At 33.7% G+C, this 16,211-nt stretch overlaps 1 protein-coding gene across 4 annotated transcripts in view; it reads left to right on the top strand.

The window, feature by feature from the left end:
* Positions 1-16,211, top strand: part of LOC145266422 (uncharacterized) — a 442,016-nt gene that overhangs the window by 358,193 nt on the left and 67,612 nt on the right. For 3 of the 4 annotated variants that reach the window (XM_080122092.1, XM_080122105.1, XM_080122097.1), the window contains one exon: positions 15,093-15,154. The exons of the other annotated variant lie outside the window; for it this stretch is intronic. The gene's annotated coding sequence lies outside the window, so the exon portion shown is untranslated. The remainder of the gene's footprint in view (positions 1-15,092; positions 15,155-16,211) is intronic. 4 annotated transcript variants of the gene reach the window in all.

The following is a 16,211-nucleotide window of genomic DNA, read 5'->3' as shown; positions in this document are numbered from 1 at the left end:
ATAATAAAAACAAATTACAAAACATCTAATTATTTTTAGATATGTATTGGTAAGGAAATATTTATTCAACTTCAGGGATCACACTTTCATTTCACTGAACGATTATGTCCGTCTGCACAATGTGAAATTAAAGACTGTAAATAAACTTCACACGCGTTTTTAGTTTTCTCACATTTCACAAAAACGATTTCAGACTATTTGTCTACATCTTTTACACCTCAAATTAAAAAAACTAAAGTTCAAATTAAAAAAACACAACTTCAAATTAAAAAACACAACTTCAAATTAAAAAAACTAAACTTCAAATTAAAATACACAACTTCAAATTAAAAAAATCCAAGTTCAAATTAAATTAAAATTTTATTACATGATAGATAAACCATTTATTCTCCAACAGGGAGGTCCTCTTCCCTGAGACATCTAGCGTGATGGCGTTGAACCCGATTACAGAATGCCTGAGACATGGCAGGAGTTACCACTTGGTAGGCTCGGTCGATGGCGGTCTCCACAAGACGAAGACGGTGCTCCACTTTTGTGATATCTTCCGGTTGTGGCACATGTATAACGCTCGGTAGATCCCTCTTGATGACGGCTTTGATGGCTGACCAGGCCATTTCGATGGGGTTGAGAGCCGGGCTGTATGGAGGCAAGCGAATAAACTCCACTTCTGCAAAAGCTGCCTGGTCGTGTAGTTGTTCCACTCGGGAATGGCACGGGGCGTTGTCAATTACCAAGGCTACCTGTCCGGCATCATATCCCATTGCGAAGACAGAATTGAGTAGTTCTGCAACCCATTGGTTGACATCCGGGTGCTTGTAGGCGCCACGCCTGCGGGTGAAGTTGATGAGTCCCTGTTGACTAATACCAGCAACCATGTGAATATTTGGACCTTTCGAGCCTGGAACATGTAGCACCACTCTCTGGCCCCTCGCGGATCGTCCAACGGTCCGAGTACAAAATAAGTTCACGTTTGACTCATCCAAATACACCACATGTTTACCAGCTCCCAATGCGGCCATAACCCTTTCTACATAGATACGACGTTTTACCTTATTCTCCGGAGTGTTGACATTCTCGGCTTGCTTGTGAACCCGTTTTACAGTGAAGAGTCTACCATCGAGATGGTTATTTATGGTAGTAACGCTGATTGGGGGGTTGATTCCATGCATCTCCGAAATCTTCAAGGCCAACTCCTTGAGAGTGATGGTAGGATCTTCTCCGATTATATCAAGCATGTTGTTGACCATGTCCGGATTCACTTTCCCATGTCGCCTTCCACCCCGCGGCTTATCCTCCACGTCTTGCCCCTTGCCCTGTTTATTCACCCAGGCGTACGCGGTGTTCCTATTTATCCCACAGTTCTCTGCGACAGTTGTCCAGTCCCTACTATTTCGAGCGGCTTCCAGAATCCGACGCTTAGGAGAATTTCGATTGCGTTTGTACTGACCACGTACTGTGCCTCTCTTGACTCCTCTACTTGATCGCACAACTACCGGAGATCCATTGTTATTTTCCATATTTTAAATTATTGTAATGTTAATTGTTAGAAACTTTTCTTTTTTATTGTTGCGAGCAACTACAAGTAATAGTGGGTAATTTGCATAAGTGATGTTATGCAAATTACCTTACAAAGTTTGAGTATGAATAATTCTAACATAATGTCACGTGCTTTTAAATTGAACTTGGGTTTATTTAATTTGATGTTGTCTTTTTTTAATTTGAAGTTATGTTTTTTAACTTGTAGTTGTGCTTTTTTAATTTGAGGTGTAAAAGGTGTAGATAGATAACCGAGACTGATCACATAATTTTGATATATTTTAGCGATTTCTTTTCACACTTACTCGTCTTCTGACTTGCGTGTTTCTCTACTCCCTATTGCCGTTTTCTCTTGTAAATCTGCCTTCTTTCTTTTCTTCTCTTTCGTGCTTTTTTTATTCCCTCAAGCGATTTGTTGATTATGCTTATCTCCAAAGATGCCATTGCATGACGTCTTCATTAATATTATCTTAATATATGCAGACATATCATAGTGTACACATATCTGAGATAATTTTATTCATTCTTGGTTTTAAAATATATAATCAATGAATGATGGTTAATTAAACATCGAAGACGTAATATCGATGTGCCAATGTTAAATTAAATAAGTTCTCCATATAATGTATATATTCCGAAAGTGTAAAATAATTCTTATCGATTTTAATCGTGGCAATTTGGAAGCCTTACTTAAAATATCCATTAAAATTATATGATCATTCATGATCATGCGTATTTAAATACTAACAGTTGAATCATTTTTGTATATGTTAACTTGCATTTTAGTTTGTATTTGAAACTACAAACGCCAGTTATCATAATTCCACTTTGCTCTAAACGAAAGCATTGATTTCGAACGCGCACCTGTCTTAGCAATATAATTACTCTTTATTTGAAACGTCAGTTACTTCGGCTTTGCTATGAAAAGAATCTCACATGAACCTTAGATGTTAGAATATATTAGGGGTTAAGCTATAGTAAAATCGAACTACTTCCGTTTTTAGTCGTTTTTATTACATTATCGATCTCCGATACGAATCAAAAACCTATCTCAGCACACTGTTAGATACATAACGTACATTTCTTAAGTAAAAAAATGATTCAACAGTTTCGGCGATTATAAAGGTTGGAATTTATATATATATATATATATATATATATATATATATATATATATATATATATATATTTCTGTAGAAATATAGTTTCTTATAATATATATCAATCCGTATTTAAGAAGCTCAATGTAATTACAGTACAATATAGCAATAAAAAAGGTATATGCAGCTTCCAATTTTCGGATTTTAATCATGTCAAATCACACTTTATTTCCTTTTGACGGATTGATTGTTGCTATTTATTCTGATGAGTTAAGGGAATATAAGATTCGCTGATTGATATAATAATTAACAAGATACTGTAAAGAATTTTATAAGTCAACTGAATTAAAGGAATAACTTATAGGCGGTACACATCATGAATTCTGGAATATAACTTTTTGTCATTTACTCTCTGTCTCTCTGTCTCTGTCTCTCTCTCCCTCTCTCTCTCTCTCTGTATATATATATATATATATATATATATATATATATAGAAATTTATAAAATATATATGGCGATTAAGCTGAATATTCCGCGTTTCATCCACTCTAGGACTACTCAGGCTGATGCGCGAATCGTTTTTATAAGAGGAGCATATAAAAACGATAAATAACCACAGAATTCGTGCATAAGCCTGAGGAGAACTAGAGTGGATGAAACGCGGACTATTCAGTGTAGCTTAATCGCCATATATATATTTTATAAATTACTAACTAGCTCTACATAAGTATTGAGCACTTTTGAACTAAATACTTAAAATTTACGCATAAATCTATACTCTCGTATATTAATTTTATGTGAGTAAATTAAGTAGTTATATATATATATATATATATATATATATACATATATATTTAAAGTGATGGTTGTGTAGTTCCAACGAGAGAAAAAATGTATATTTAAAAGAGTGTAGCCATGAACAATTGTGGGTTTTTTTAAAGGTTTTCATCATATTTTTATTTTAAAATATTTTAAAATAAAAATATGATGAAAACCTTAAAAAAAAAACCACAATTGTTGATGGCTACACTCTTTTAAATATATATATATATATATATATATATATATATATATATATATATATGTATATATATATAAATAGATTTAATAAACTATTGGGAAATTTCTCGAGAGCTCTTTCGGCTATCATCTCTTCAGGTGAAAATTGATAGCAAATGAAAATAATATTATTGATGAAAGAAAAGAGCCCTAAGAGGAATTCAGATGTAATAAGTATTGAAGCAAAAAAAAAACGATTAAAATGGAAGATTTTAATCTCTACATACGGCGTTTAAAAGCGACTAAAATTGTCACAACGAGAAAACAATATATATATATATATATATATATATATATATATATATATATAAAGTCAAAAGGATGTAGTGTTTTCCTGATCACCGCAATGGTTTAAACTACATTTACCATCCCAATGAATGCATTAACGATGATACGTACGACTTTTAGAAGGAGACACATTAAAAGATATATCTGCCTTACCTTTAAAAAATGCTAGGTTTATTGTTGATGTTTTTAGAAAAAACACTCGGCATTTGCTGATGAGGAGACATTGTTCAAAAAACTATATGATAAAACTATTGCCGAAGACTCGTTGTCAATCACAATAAAATCATCGTTTCCGAAACGATCGTACAATTTATTGATTTTGTTTATTCTTCCCTATGAAATCGATTTATAATTTAAAATTTTAATTATAAATAATCAATCATCTTACTCAATTTCTCTCTCTGTATATATATATATATATATATATATATATATATATGTGTGTGTGTGTGGGGGGGTGTTATAAGTTAATTTCTTGATATAAAGACTTATACATTAGTTCTTTCCATTTCAATCCATGGCCAAAAATATCTATGAATAAAAGAGGTTATTTTACGAAATGAATACATTTCATTTTAGATCTTGTAAAACTGCCATTACATTCAGTTTCTTGTAAAAACTTTGATGTGTGATGCACGTATAATTATTCACAAATACGTGTGAACATTTTAATTTGTTAATTTTTCATTTTCTCTAATTGGATTTATTTAAAATTAAAACCTCTGTACGTGTTCCTCATAATTAAGAAAATATTTAGCATCTTATTGATTCTCTTTTTTTTATATACAGAAGTAATTTATATATTTCATGCTACGAGTTGGGAGAGACTAAGTCCCGGATAAATTGCCTCAGCTAAGATTTATTGTTTTGTGCAAGACACCTTCGCCATGCGCAGTTCGTAACGCAATAGACAAAAAAAAAAAACGTTATCGAACACTGTGTGGTAAGCTTAACGCATATTTCCCCCTCAATCTTAATAAAAGCAAAGATGACACGATACGTGGGTAATGCATAAAGAAAGCATATTCATTCATATTTTCCCATTTAAACTCCATCAAGGCACAGTGTCACTTTGATAAAGGAGGCTACTATTGGAGCCATAGGGAGTTAAGTAGCAAGATATATGTTCACATTATACTTGAATGTCTACATATCAGTACAGTTGGAAAAGGTATGAACCCGGAATGGAGTTTTCTTCTTTTTTGTTTTTACAAGGTAGTCACCATTTCTCAAGCCCGGAAGCCACTCGGGGATAAGGTTTATTGTGTGTACAGTAAGTTAGTGTTGGAGATTTGATAAAGTGTCTTACTTAAGGAGGCGGTTCATCAGGAATTTGTTAACATTGGACTTGAAGACATGCAGGTTGAAGTCAGGTGGGAAACAGGCAACCGGAACAGAGTTCTACAGGCGTGCAGTTCTAAGAAAGAAGCTTTGCTCATGGAATCTACGTTTTGATTTTGGCACAGATAAGGAGTTGGGAAAATTTTTGACAGTGGTTTCAGCTAGGCGGGTGTTTATCGTGAACGATTGGCGAGGGGAGCAAAGATTGGAGTTCAGACGAGCACCTGCCATGGTAGTGACGATAAAACGAAAACAGGCTCGCAACGTCTCTCCTGTAGGAGAAAGGTTGTAGCGAAGAGAAAAGGGCATCACCCACTAGGCCACGAGGCCTATTTTGTACTCTGTCAAGGCAGGATAGGCTGTTTTTAGCAGATCCTGCCCATATGTGGCAGCAGTACTCCATCCTTGGACTTACTTGGCTTTTATACAGATAGAGAATTGCATAAGCGGTGAGATATCTTCTGGAGCGGTAGAAGGATACTACAATTTTTCCTACGACTTTGGCAACTGACTTGATGTACGTATTCCATTTCAGGTCAGGAGTAAAAGTCCAGCCCAGAAGCTTATCAAAACATGAATCTTCGCCTAGACGAGAACCACCCATTTTTGATGTCAGTTGATGTCAGATGGGGGATCAAAACGTTGATGATGTAAAGATAGGAGCTTGGTTTTAGATGCATTTAAAGTAACCAGCCATGTACTCTCCCACTGTAGCACGCGCTCAAGATCAAATCTGAGGGAACTTTGTCGTTTACGGTCATGGTCGTGTCATCAGCATAGATGTCAACGAATGATTTAAGTATGTGTTTTTGGAGATCATTGATGTATATCAGGAAAAGCGTTGTGCCTAGGATAGACCCCTAAGGGACTCCAGCATTAATATTGAGGGCCTCTGATTTCTGCCCATCGACCACTACTCTTATGAGCTTATCGGAGAGAAATTATTTTATGATCGAGAAAACATTTCCAGTTATACCGTAGCTGGAAATCTTGTGAAGTAGGCCCTTATGAAATACTTTATTGAAGGTCTTTGATATTTCAACAACAATTGCCATAGAGAGGAACTCTTTGTCAAGAGATTCGCTAATCCTATGAGATATAACAGTTAGCACATCTCCTGTAGATCTGGCAGAACGGAAACCATATTACGTGTCAATATGAAGGTTCTTTCTGCTGAGGTGGTTGACTAGTTCTCTATTTTATATGGATTCCAGCAGCTTACTCATGACGCAGGAGACTTATTTGTCTGTACTGAGAGGGAAAGGACTTTTCACCTGAATTCTTAAATACAGGGCATACTGATGAGTTTTTCCAGGGTGTTGGGAGGCACTTCTCGTAAAGGCAATACTTCAAGAGTTTTGTAAGTATAAGGGCCAGTTCTAGTTAAAGCTTTTTCAGCACAATGATTGGAATGCCGTCTGGGCCAGTTGCTTTACTGGAATCAAGGTTCTTGATTAGCTTGGCGATATCATGTACATATATTTGTATGTTACAGTGTTGTCCGTTATAGGAGGATATACGGGGAGTTTATGGCGTTCATCGCATAGAGTAGAATTAGTTGCAAATTTCCTGTGAAATAGTTTGGTCTTATCTGATGCTGACGAGATGACCTAAGGTCCATTGATGAAGGTTGGGATAGATCGCACGCTTTTGTTCAGGATCTTGTTTGCTATTTGCAAAAACTGGTGAGAACCAAGCCGCTGCTCAGCTACTTTGGATTTAATGGACTAAGCATATATCTCTCTTGCATTTTATTACTTTTTTGCAGTGGTTGCTGGCGTTCCTGAAAGCAGCTTTAGTCTCAGTGCATCTATTACGTTGGTAGCTATGGAAAAAGTAATTTCTGTGCGCGATGGCAGTAGCACATTCTGGGGAGAAACATGGCTGGCTGTTAGTTTTTTGTTGGAATTTTTCTTATGGTATGAATCGGTCTATGCCTACAATTAGCCGTCGGTCAGGTCAGATTCTATAGAGGACACATGCTTTTTAAACATGGAATGCGGTGATAGATTGGATATAAGCGTACGGAAGCTATCCCACTCAGCCGTAGAGTATCGATATAGAGTACGGTGGAGAGGTACATCTCTAGACTTATTGCATTTCATTTTTATATTAACTGATACAACTGCGTGCTCGGAAGATCCCAGTGGAGACAGGACGGAACATGAACATAGCCCAGGGGAAGTTTTGAGAAAAAGGTTTAGAAGGCTAGCATACTGACCGGAAGTATCGTGCACTTAGGTGGGTTGGTGGACAATCTGGGTAAGGTCATAAGCAATAGATAAATCATAACAGAACTTCCCTTCATCATCTGTCTCGTTAGAGAGGGCCATCCATTCCGCATTGTAGACATGGAGGCACCACAAATGTGGATGTTAGCTGAAGGGTGAGCAGACAGGGTGTCGTCATTTTTTTCAGATATGCTCTTTAGGTTAGTAACTCCTCGGTTGTGGGGGCGATAGAGAGCAAATATAAATGCAGTGGTGTAAGCAAGTGCAACCCGGAAGCTCATATAAGGTAAATTAGGGTATTCTCTGGAGATATCCCTACTACACGGAAAGCCTTCTTTTATGTAGGCACATATTCCATGCCCATTGCGATCTTGGGGGTCAGATTTAGATGTTAAGTTGGAGTATCCTTTAATTATGAATTCGTCAAGGGAAGCGTCGGCCTAATACCAGTTTCGCTTAGGAAGAATATGTCCGGTTTCGTAGCCTGTAATTGGGTTTCAACCTCTGGAAGGTTGTAACGGAGACCCCTTATCTTGGAGAAGGAGACATGGTAGTGGGTCTACGTTGGAGGATGGGGTTCTGGGTTGACACGTGTTATTTTTCTGGAGGTATTTTATGTTGAAGATTGGGATTTGTGGAACAGGTCGACAGACTTGGTTAGAGTAGGACAAAGAGGGTAGGTAAGAGAGAAAAAGAGAGGATAATTTGGCAGTTCTAGGAACGAAACTATAAGAGTAGAAGCCCTTATTACATCTAGAGATCTCTCATGTGTAGAGGTTAGAGTTTGCTGCTTGTTGAGTTTGTCGGGATATTTACATCAAGGGAGTATACTCGTTTGAAATTCAGAGCGGCCAACATTAAAATACTTGTAGAACAGGCAGAGGCATGAAGATTTCGTCGCTGGGACAGAGGTTTAATCTTAAATAACAGTTCAGGACCTATCAGGTTGATGACTCTCTTTTGAACTCTTTCCAGGAGTGAGAAACTATTAGCAGATGCTTTCGCAATATCCTCAATGTATTTGTGCCAATTCATATTTCCCGTTAATGTTAAGCAGATAAGTTTGAAGGAAGAATTCTCAGGCACTGAATTATTTGTCATGGCGATCTCTGGTTCTTGTAATTATTCAAAGAGAGCCGGTTTGTCTTAGTAATATTAAATGTTACAATCAATTTACGTCTCCATTTCTACTACGGTTTGGATGTCATTTTCTAAGGATTCAGCCATTTTCTTGGATTTGTGCACATCTTTTCTTCTCTCCGCATGTTATAAGGCATAGTATCACCAGAAAATATATCCATCTCGGACACAATATTATCGGGAGCTCATTGATGAATATCAGGAATAATAGTTGTCCAAGGATCGACCCCCAAGGAAGTTCCGTAGTCTTTGTCTATTAGTCAGATAGAGAAGTACAAAAACAGTGACTCACAAGATTTACGGTGCGCTTAGCATTGTTTCCTAACAAGGACATTGAACGCCGTTCCCCTATCCCCAACTTATTTCTTTCTCCTCTACGAATTTTTCGTCAGTCCATTTTTCGGTTCCAACTTGTTACACTAATAATTACAGGATTAGTAGTTTGTTCTTAATTATTCACCAAAGGTTGTGTTAATGACTAGAAAAAATAGATAACAATTAAATTCCAAAACATTCAAAAATTGTTTATGACGTCGGATAAAAAATGTTCTTTTAAATTCAGTGTGAATTGAATTTTTCTAATAGAAATGAAAAAAATTACTTTATGTAATCATAAAATGATAGTGTTTGTACTGTGTGTGGATGACTATATATTAATCCCCCCCTATGGTTGAGGACTGTCGTAGATGTATCTCACCCACCGCTTATTTGACTATTAATCAGGGCTCGCTGTTTCTATGTATATAGACTTGCAGCTCGACCTCTGTAAAAGCGATGGGCGAATGTTTACTTAATGAGCATTTAATGGAATCGTCTCGAGCATGGTCTAGTAATTAGAAGTGTCGACAATCAACGCAATGGTTGTAGGTTTTAGGGAAAAGTGATAATCCAGCCGCACTGATGAGTTGTGATACAACGGAACAGTACAGTATGTGGATGATTATATATATATATATATATATATATATATATATATATATATATATGTATCACAGCTGATCAGTGCGGCTAGACAGGCAAATACTCAACGCCAGGATCGAAACCCGACCGCGCGAGCAACAGTCAACGCTTTGAAGAAAAGGATTAAGAGATTACAATATATCTTATGTGAGTATCTCGTCGAAGAATAAGTTCATATAAAATATATTTAACAGTGTTAAATTTGTATTATTCTCTAAGAAGATGTATTTCCATTCTCGTTTGTATTGATCATTTTTATTTGGTTGGGATTTCTCTATAAATATTAATATTTATATTTACTGTTCATAAAACCTTTTGACTTCTAAACTTAATCTTTACGCATTGCTTGTATATGTAAATTTATGCATAGTAAAAATAATACTCTCTTATTCCCAATACCTCTTATTTGAATTAATCTTATTCATTTCGCGCCTCTTTTTGACAAACAGCAGATGGCACTTCAAAATATTAAAATTAAATTTTAATAGAAATATAACATTGTTCAAATGCTTCATAACCGTATAGAAACCGGACTATATAATAATACACATTATTTGTATATATATATATATATATATATATATATATATATATATATATATATATATATATCCAAACGAACTAAAATTGAATTGTGAACATAGAGGACAACAGGCTACATTTCTGGATCTAGATATAAAATTTGAGGATGAGATTTTTCTTTATAAAATATTTGGTAAAAGAAACGCATTCCCCGTTAAAATAGTACGTATGCCCCATAAGGATAGCACCTTCCCTGTTTTTGTGTTTTATGGAACCATTATTTCAGAGTTTTTGAGAATAGCTCGCGTTACTCTAAAATTAACAGATTTTATACCACCAGTTTCTAGCTTAGTAATAAGGATGATAAAACAAGGTGGGGATAAAAATAAAATATTTAAACAGTTAAATAAAGCATTTGTTCGTTATCCTGATGCTTTTGAATCGTTTAAGATAAACCAGACTATATTAATAAAGGAAATCCAAAACTATATTAGCAATGTATAAAATGTATTTATAATTACATATAATAAATATATATATATTTATATATATATAAAATGTATATATGTAAAAATAAAAAAAATTATCCTTTATATATCTAATTTTAAATAAATAAGAATGTAAATATAAAAATTACTAATTATAGTGGAGGTGATAAGTAGTTAAATGGATTAATCCAAAGCTTATAAATAAAGACTGATAAATTAAAAAATGTATCCATTTTAAATGTGGAAATTGATGAATCGCACAGATAAGAAATTCATATTTATACTATGAAAAGGTTAGTAATTGCAATTAAGAATAGGAAATTGGATAAAAAACATTTTTGTAACATGTCTTCTTCCTAAGATTAAGGGTGGTGGTGTTTGATCAACACTGCTGGGGAGCCATAATGTAATATACTGTTTTGTTTTTAAATCCCCGAAACAGTGTTTCATGGTAAACAACTGATGATCCCTTGAAAAAAAAATTGGTATTATAGTAAATTCGAGCGACTTGATGCAGTGATAGCAGGTGATTAAATGACTTACTGACTAGATGTTTTTTTAACGAATGATAAAAAGTAATTTTTTGTATGGTTTCAAATGTTAAAAACTTCAAAGACTATATATATATATATATATATATACATATATGCATATATATATACATATATGCATATATATATATATATATATATATATAATTTGAGGTTGCTATTTTTAATAGGTAGGGTAACCTGTGAAATACAACGAGGTTAATACAAGAGTGTTCAATACAGAAGTAGATCGAGTTACATTTTAAATTTGTTTTTACATAAGCAGTAGTGTGTTGCTACACAGTCGTGAGCATGTTTCGGTCTACTAGTATTTACTAACTAGAGACCTCTTCAGTCAACAATCCTTATTTTCGAAAACGGAATTCTAAATCTAGAATTCCGTTTTCGAAAATAAGGGCTGCTGCCTGAAGAGTTCTCTAGATAGTAAATACTAGTAGACCGAAACATGCACATGACTGTGTAGCAACAAACTACTGCTTATGTAAAGACAAATTTAAAAAATATATATATATATGTATACACATTAAACAAGGCTTGTCAACTTATCAAGGCCAGAAGACGACTTGAGGATCAATGTTGATTAATGTAATGTGGAAATATATGTATATATTCTTAGACATATTTTTAATAAACTTAAATAACTAATCCAACAAATAATAGAAATAATAATATTAGTAAAATATACAGTAGTTATCATATCAGTGGAAACACAAATAAAAATATTCACGATTAAGTTATAACCAAAAAGCCAAATTACAAATTACAAAATAAAAAACAAAACACTTATATATAAAATCAATAGTTATATGATCTTCAGTTTTTAACTGAAATGCAGACAAAGTGATCATATCATAACATTCAAAAATGCTAAACATAGTGGTTACACCATAATATACATTTACAGAAATAAACGAAAAATAAAATAATCAATAGTTATATTGTTTTGCACATCATGAATTATCAATTTTAACATCTAAGCTTATAGAGTGAATTAGTCCTGACCCTGATTTGATTTTTTGTACTAGAGAACGTACAAGATGTCCATGCCATGCATTTATTTTATCCCCGGCCCCTGTTAAACAGTCGTTTTTAATAGTGGAATACACTAAGTACTCACTGGTCAGTAGTAGTAGTAGTAGTAGTAGTAGTAGTAGTGCTGTCGCATATCTGGGAAAGAGTTGGTCGGAGTATCCTATCTGGCCTTAACAAGGTTAGAACCCGACTGAACAATTTAGTAGGGAATATTTTAGTAAGGAATATTTATTTTATTTTCCTTGAAACATCTTTCGTAGATGAGAGACGTCGCTTCCTGTTTTTATATTATCATTATTTGTATGACTAATTATTGTGTGAGCTTCGATTTCGGGTTTCCTCATTTGCCAGATTTTAAAAAAAAATTTTAGCGTCAAACACAATCAAAATTTTTAATACTCTCTAGCTGTGCTTAAATGTAAACACAGATTCTATGAACACAGCTTCCTTCCAGTGGCTTCCTGCCTGTGGAATTTTACGGCTAAGTACAATATGATTGTTTTCAGGTACACTGTAAACATACTTATTATCGGGCCTAAATACATGGTGACTCGCTTAAAAAATTATCTTGCAACATATCTAGATCAGTTTTTGACAGGTCGCTGAGGTTGCAGATCTATTTGGAGATGAACATACTGTTTTTCAGATAAACCAAAAAAAAAAACTAGTAGGTTGTGAAGGTCTTAGTAACCTACAGCTATGTTTTTTTTTAAATATTCCAAAAAGGTTATATTTTCTTTATAAAGTATTTTGTAAATAAAATATTTTCGGAACAAAGTGGATATCACTTAAATAGAATCAACAGATAGAGTTCATTTAAAATGTGGGTGAGTGTGTCAAGCGAAGGGTGGGAGCAAGTAGTGCATTGTTATTTTTTACCATGAAGTTTCCACGTATCAAGGCTTGCTAGCAACATCCGGATGAGTAATGATAGGTATAACTTATTAATTGAGACAACACCTTAGTTTTCCTTAATTATGAAAACTGGGTAAGATTTAATTATTTAAATGGCAGAACATCTAGAATTTATTCAGCATCTCCCCTTCCAAAAACACGATTACGGTTTAATGTCTGAGCCAACAAATACACTCTTGTTACTAATGTTTAAACTACATCGAAATATATTTTTGTTCATTGGAAAAGCATAGCTTTGCTTACATTAAATACCATTTCAGGGAAGAAGCCAATCAAATGTTTTGGGTTAAAGTATTTCCTTCAGAACAACAAAATGATTTACATTAAAAAAAGTTATAAACTTAATTTATTGCGGACCAGTATCCTCTACGTTTTCTTAGTTGTTTCATGACGTTTCGGCCAACTATTTCTCTGGCCTTCGTCATGTGGTAACCGCGGCGGATAGGAATTCTAAATCTCCTGACTGCATTCACTGCAATTACTGCCTTCCGTGGTTGTTGTCGTCTAACCAGGTTTCGGCCAAGTAAGTCTCTGGTCCACTTTGGTTAGGATTTTAACCGCTATCTTCATACAATTCTCACCTGAAACCGTAGAGATTCAACGTCTTTATAAACTGTGCCTCGGGACCGGTAGGGCGACCAAGGTTGAATTTTTTTATCTTATAAATTTATGTTTATTATCTGATCTTCCATGGTCGGTTTCGTACCGAATGGTATATATTATTTTAATTGAAAATCAATACTGAGATGAGTATTATTTATTAATTTTATGATGAGGATAATAGTCCGCAATAAAAAAAAATATCAATAAATAATACTCATTCAAATAATGATTTTCAATTAAATAATATATACCATTCAGCACCAGTCCGATAATCATCAGATAATCAATAAACATGAATGATCAAAAAATTCAACCTTGATCGCACTTCGGAGCCCGTGACGCAGTTCATAGAGACGTTGAATCTCTGCGGTTCCAGATTAGAATTGTCTTAAGATAGCGGATTAAATCCTACCCAAAGCCGGTCAGAGGCTTACTTGGCCAAAACGTGGCGAGATGATAGCAACTATGGAAGGCAATGAATGCAGTCATAAGGTTTAGAGTTCATATCCGTCACGGTTATCACCTAACGAAGGCCAGAAGAATAGTTGGCCAAAACGTCGTGAAACAACTAACAAAAGATTAAGATAATAGTCCGCAATAAATAAAATTAATAAATAATGCTCATCTCTATGAATCATAATTAAATAATATAGAAAAAATCGTTCTTCCCAGTTAAGTTAAGTGAAAATATTAAAGTAATGCATGGTTGCTAGAATTTTATTGTATTGGCCCCTGTTATAATTTGATCAATAACAGTTTAATTATACACAAAACGCTTTGGGAAGCATATTTGACTTGCAACAGCGTTATTATTAATGTTACGTTTAAGGTTAGTTATGATTCCCGGGTAATTGATTAATTGTTGAGTTGTTCTATGTTGTTATCTGGTACATGGTTTCTGCATTTTGACCGTATTTTTATCTGGTACATGATCTTTGCATTTTGACCGTGATGTTCATGGGCAAATTCTTTATGAAAAATATTCGTATCAATGAAATATATAAAGATGTTCACGGATGTAACTAACGAATATATTCCTAAGCTTCGATTTTCTCATTTTCGATGAAGCTTGATTTATTAATCACCTTTTATTTTCCCTTTTTACATACTTTACTATGAATGGTTTATCGTTCAAACGTTCTGACAGAATAAATAAATATTTTAATAAAATAAAGATACTTAATGGAACTTACATCTTATTTTACCTTTTTTATCTAAATTTAAAAACTGTTTCATGAAATTTTGCAAAAAATGTAAAAAAAAAAGTTTTATATTTTAGTATATATTTAAGTTAAAATGATATCTATCTGCTTCTTTCTTTTACAGTGTATTCAGTATCAATTCCTAATCCAATTATCATTATAATCTGAAGTATTCCGTATTGTCACGTAAGTATTTTGTTTTGTAATAAAATAGTGTATAGAAAATATCAGCTATTCTTTCTAGATGTGATTAAACACAAAAAATAAAAAAGCACGTGCTTCACCTTTGAAAGTGTGATTATAAAACGTGACAAACGTGACGTACTAATCAACGATGATTTGCCATGAGACATGCACATTGATATGTAGAGATACGCACTATATATTTTACTTCTGCTTATTTGTTCACAATTTTTATTATTCACAATAGATTTATTTATTTACCATATGTAACGGCTTACTCTCGATTGATGTGTCAAACTGCAAGATAAAATAGAATTACATTGGAATTTTACAATTCGATATATCCACTATGCTAAAACCAGTAATAATGACTTTCACGAAATAGTTATTGTTTTATTCGTGACTTTAGCGGACAGCAGCTGGACAAATACTGAATGTGATAGCATTTGTGAATGTTTACATGATATGGATATGAGACTATGGATTAATTGTGGATATTTTATTTCGAATAGACTTTATTTGTGGGAGAAAGTCAAAACACTATAAACAGAGCTAAATAATACATCGGGAATTAACGTTTTATTTTTAAACACGGGACCGTATTATGTTAGAATATTAAATTACATATAGAATTTAATGTACAGCAACACATAAGGTTTTATCGTTTAGTTTATTTGTCACGATGAAGATTTAAATAGTATTTTTGTTGTGTAGATTTTGTTTTTATAGTTTACCAATACTTGTAATTGTTTACCTGTCGTTGGAGTTAATTCCTCATTTCAGTAAACTTAGAACAACTTGATTATCGCAAAATTAGATGATTACGTCATGACGCTAGTATTAAATATATATTTATCCAAATTCATATAAGCCTTAACTTTCACGCCCTTTACTACAGGTTTATTTTGATTATGTTTCAGGCTCGTTTTAATCTCCATATCCTTAAAGATCAGTTAAATTTACCTACGATTTTGTTTACTATGAAAAATTATCCGAATACTTATATTTCACTAACGACACAATACAATTTTCTCAACAACACTTGTAGAGATTGCATGTT

The sequence above is a fragment of the Euprymna scolopes genome, chromosome 4, assembly GCF_053919585.1.
Source record: "Euprymna scolopes isolate OS-2025 chromosome 4, ASM5391958v1, whole genome shotgun sequence".
Taxonomy (NCBI): domain Eukaryota; kingdom Metazoa; phylum Mollusca; class Cephalopoda; order Sepiida; family Sepiolidae; genus Euprymna; species Euprymna scolopes.
The sequence above is the reverse complement of the archived record's forward strand: the minus strand, read 5'-3'. Positions and strand labels throughout refer to the sequence as shown.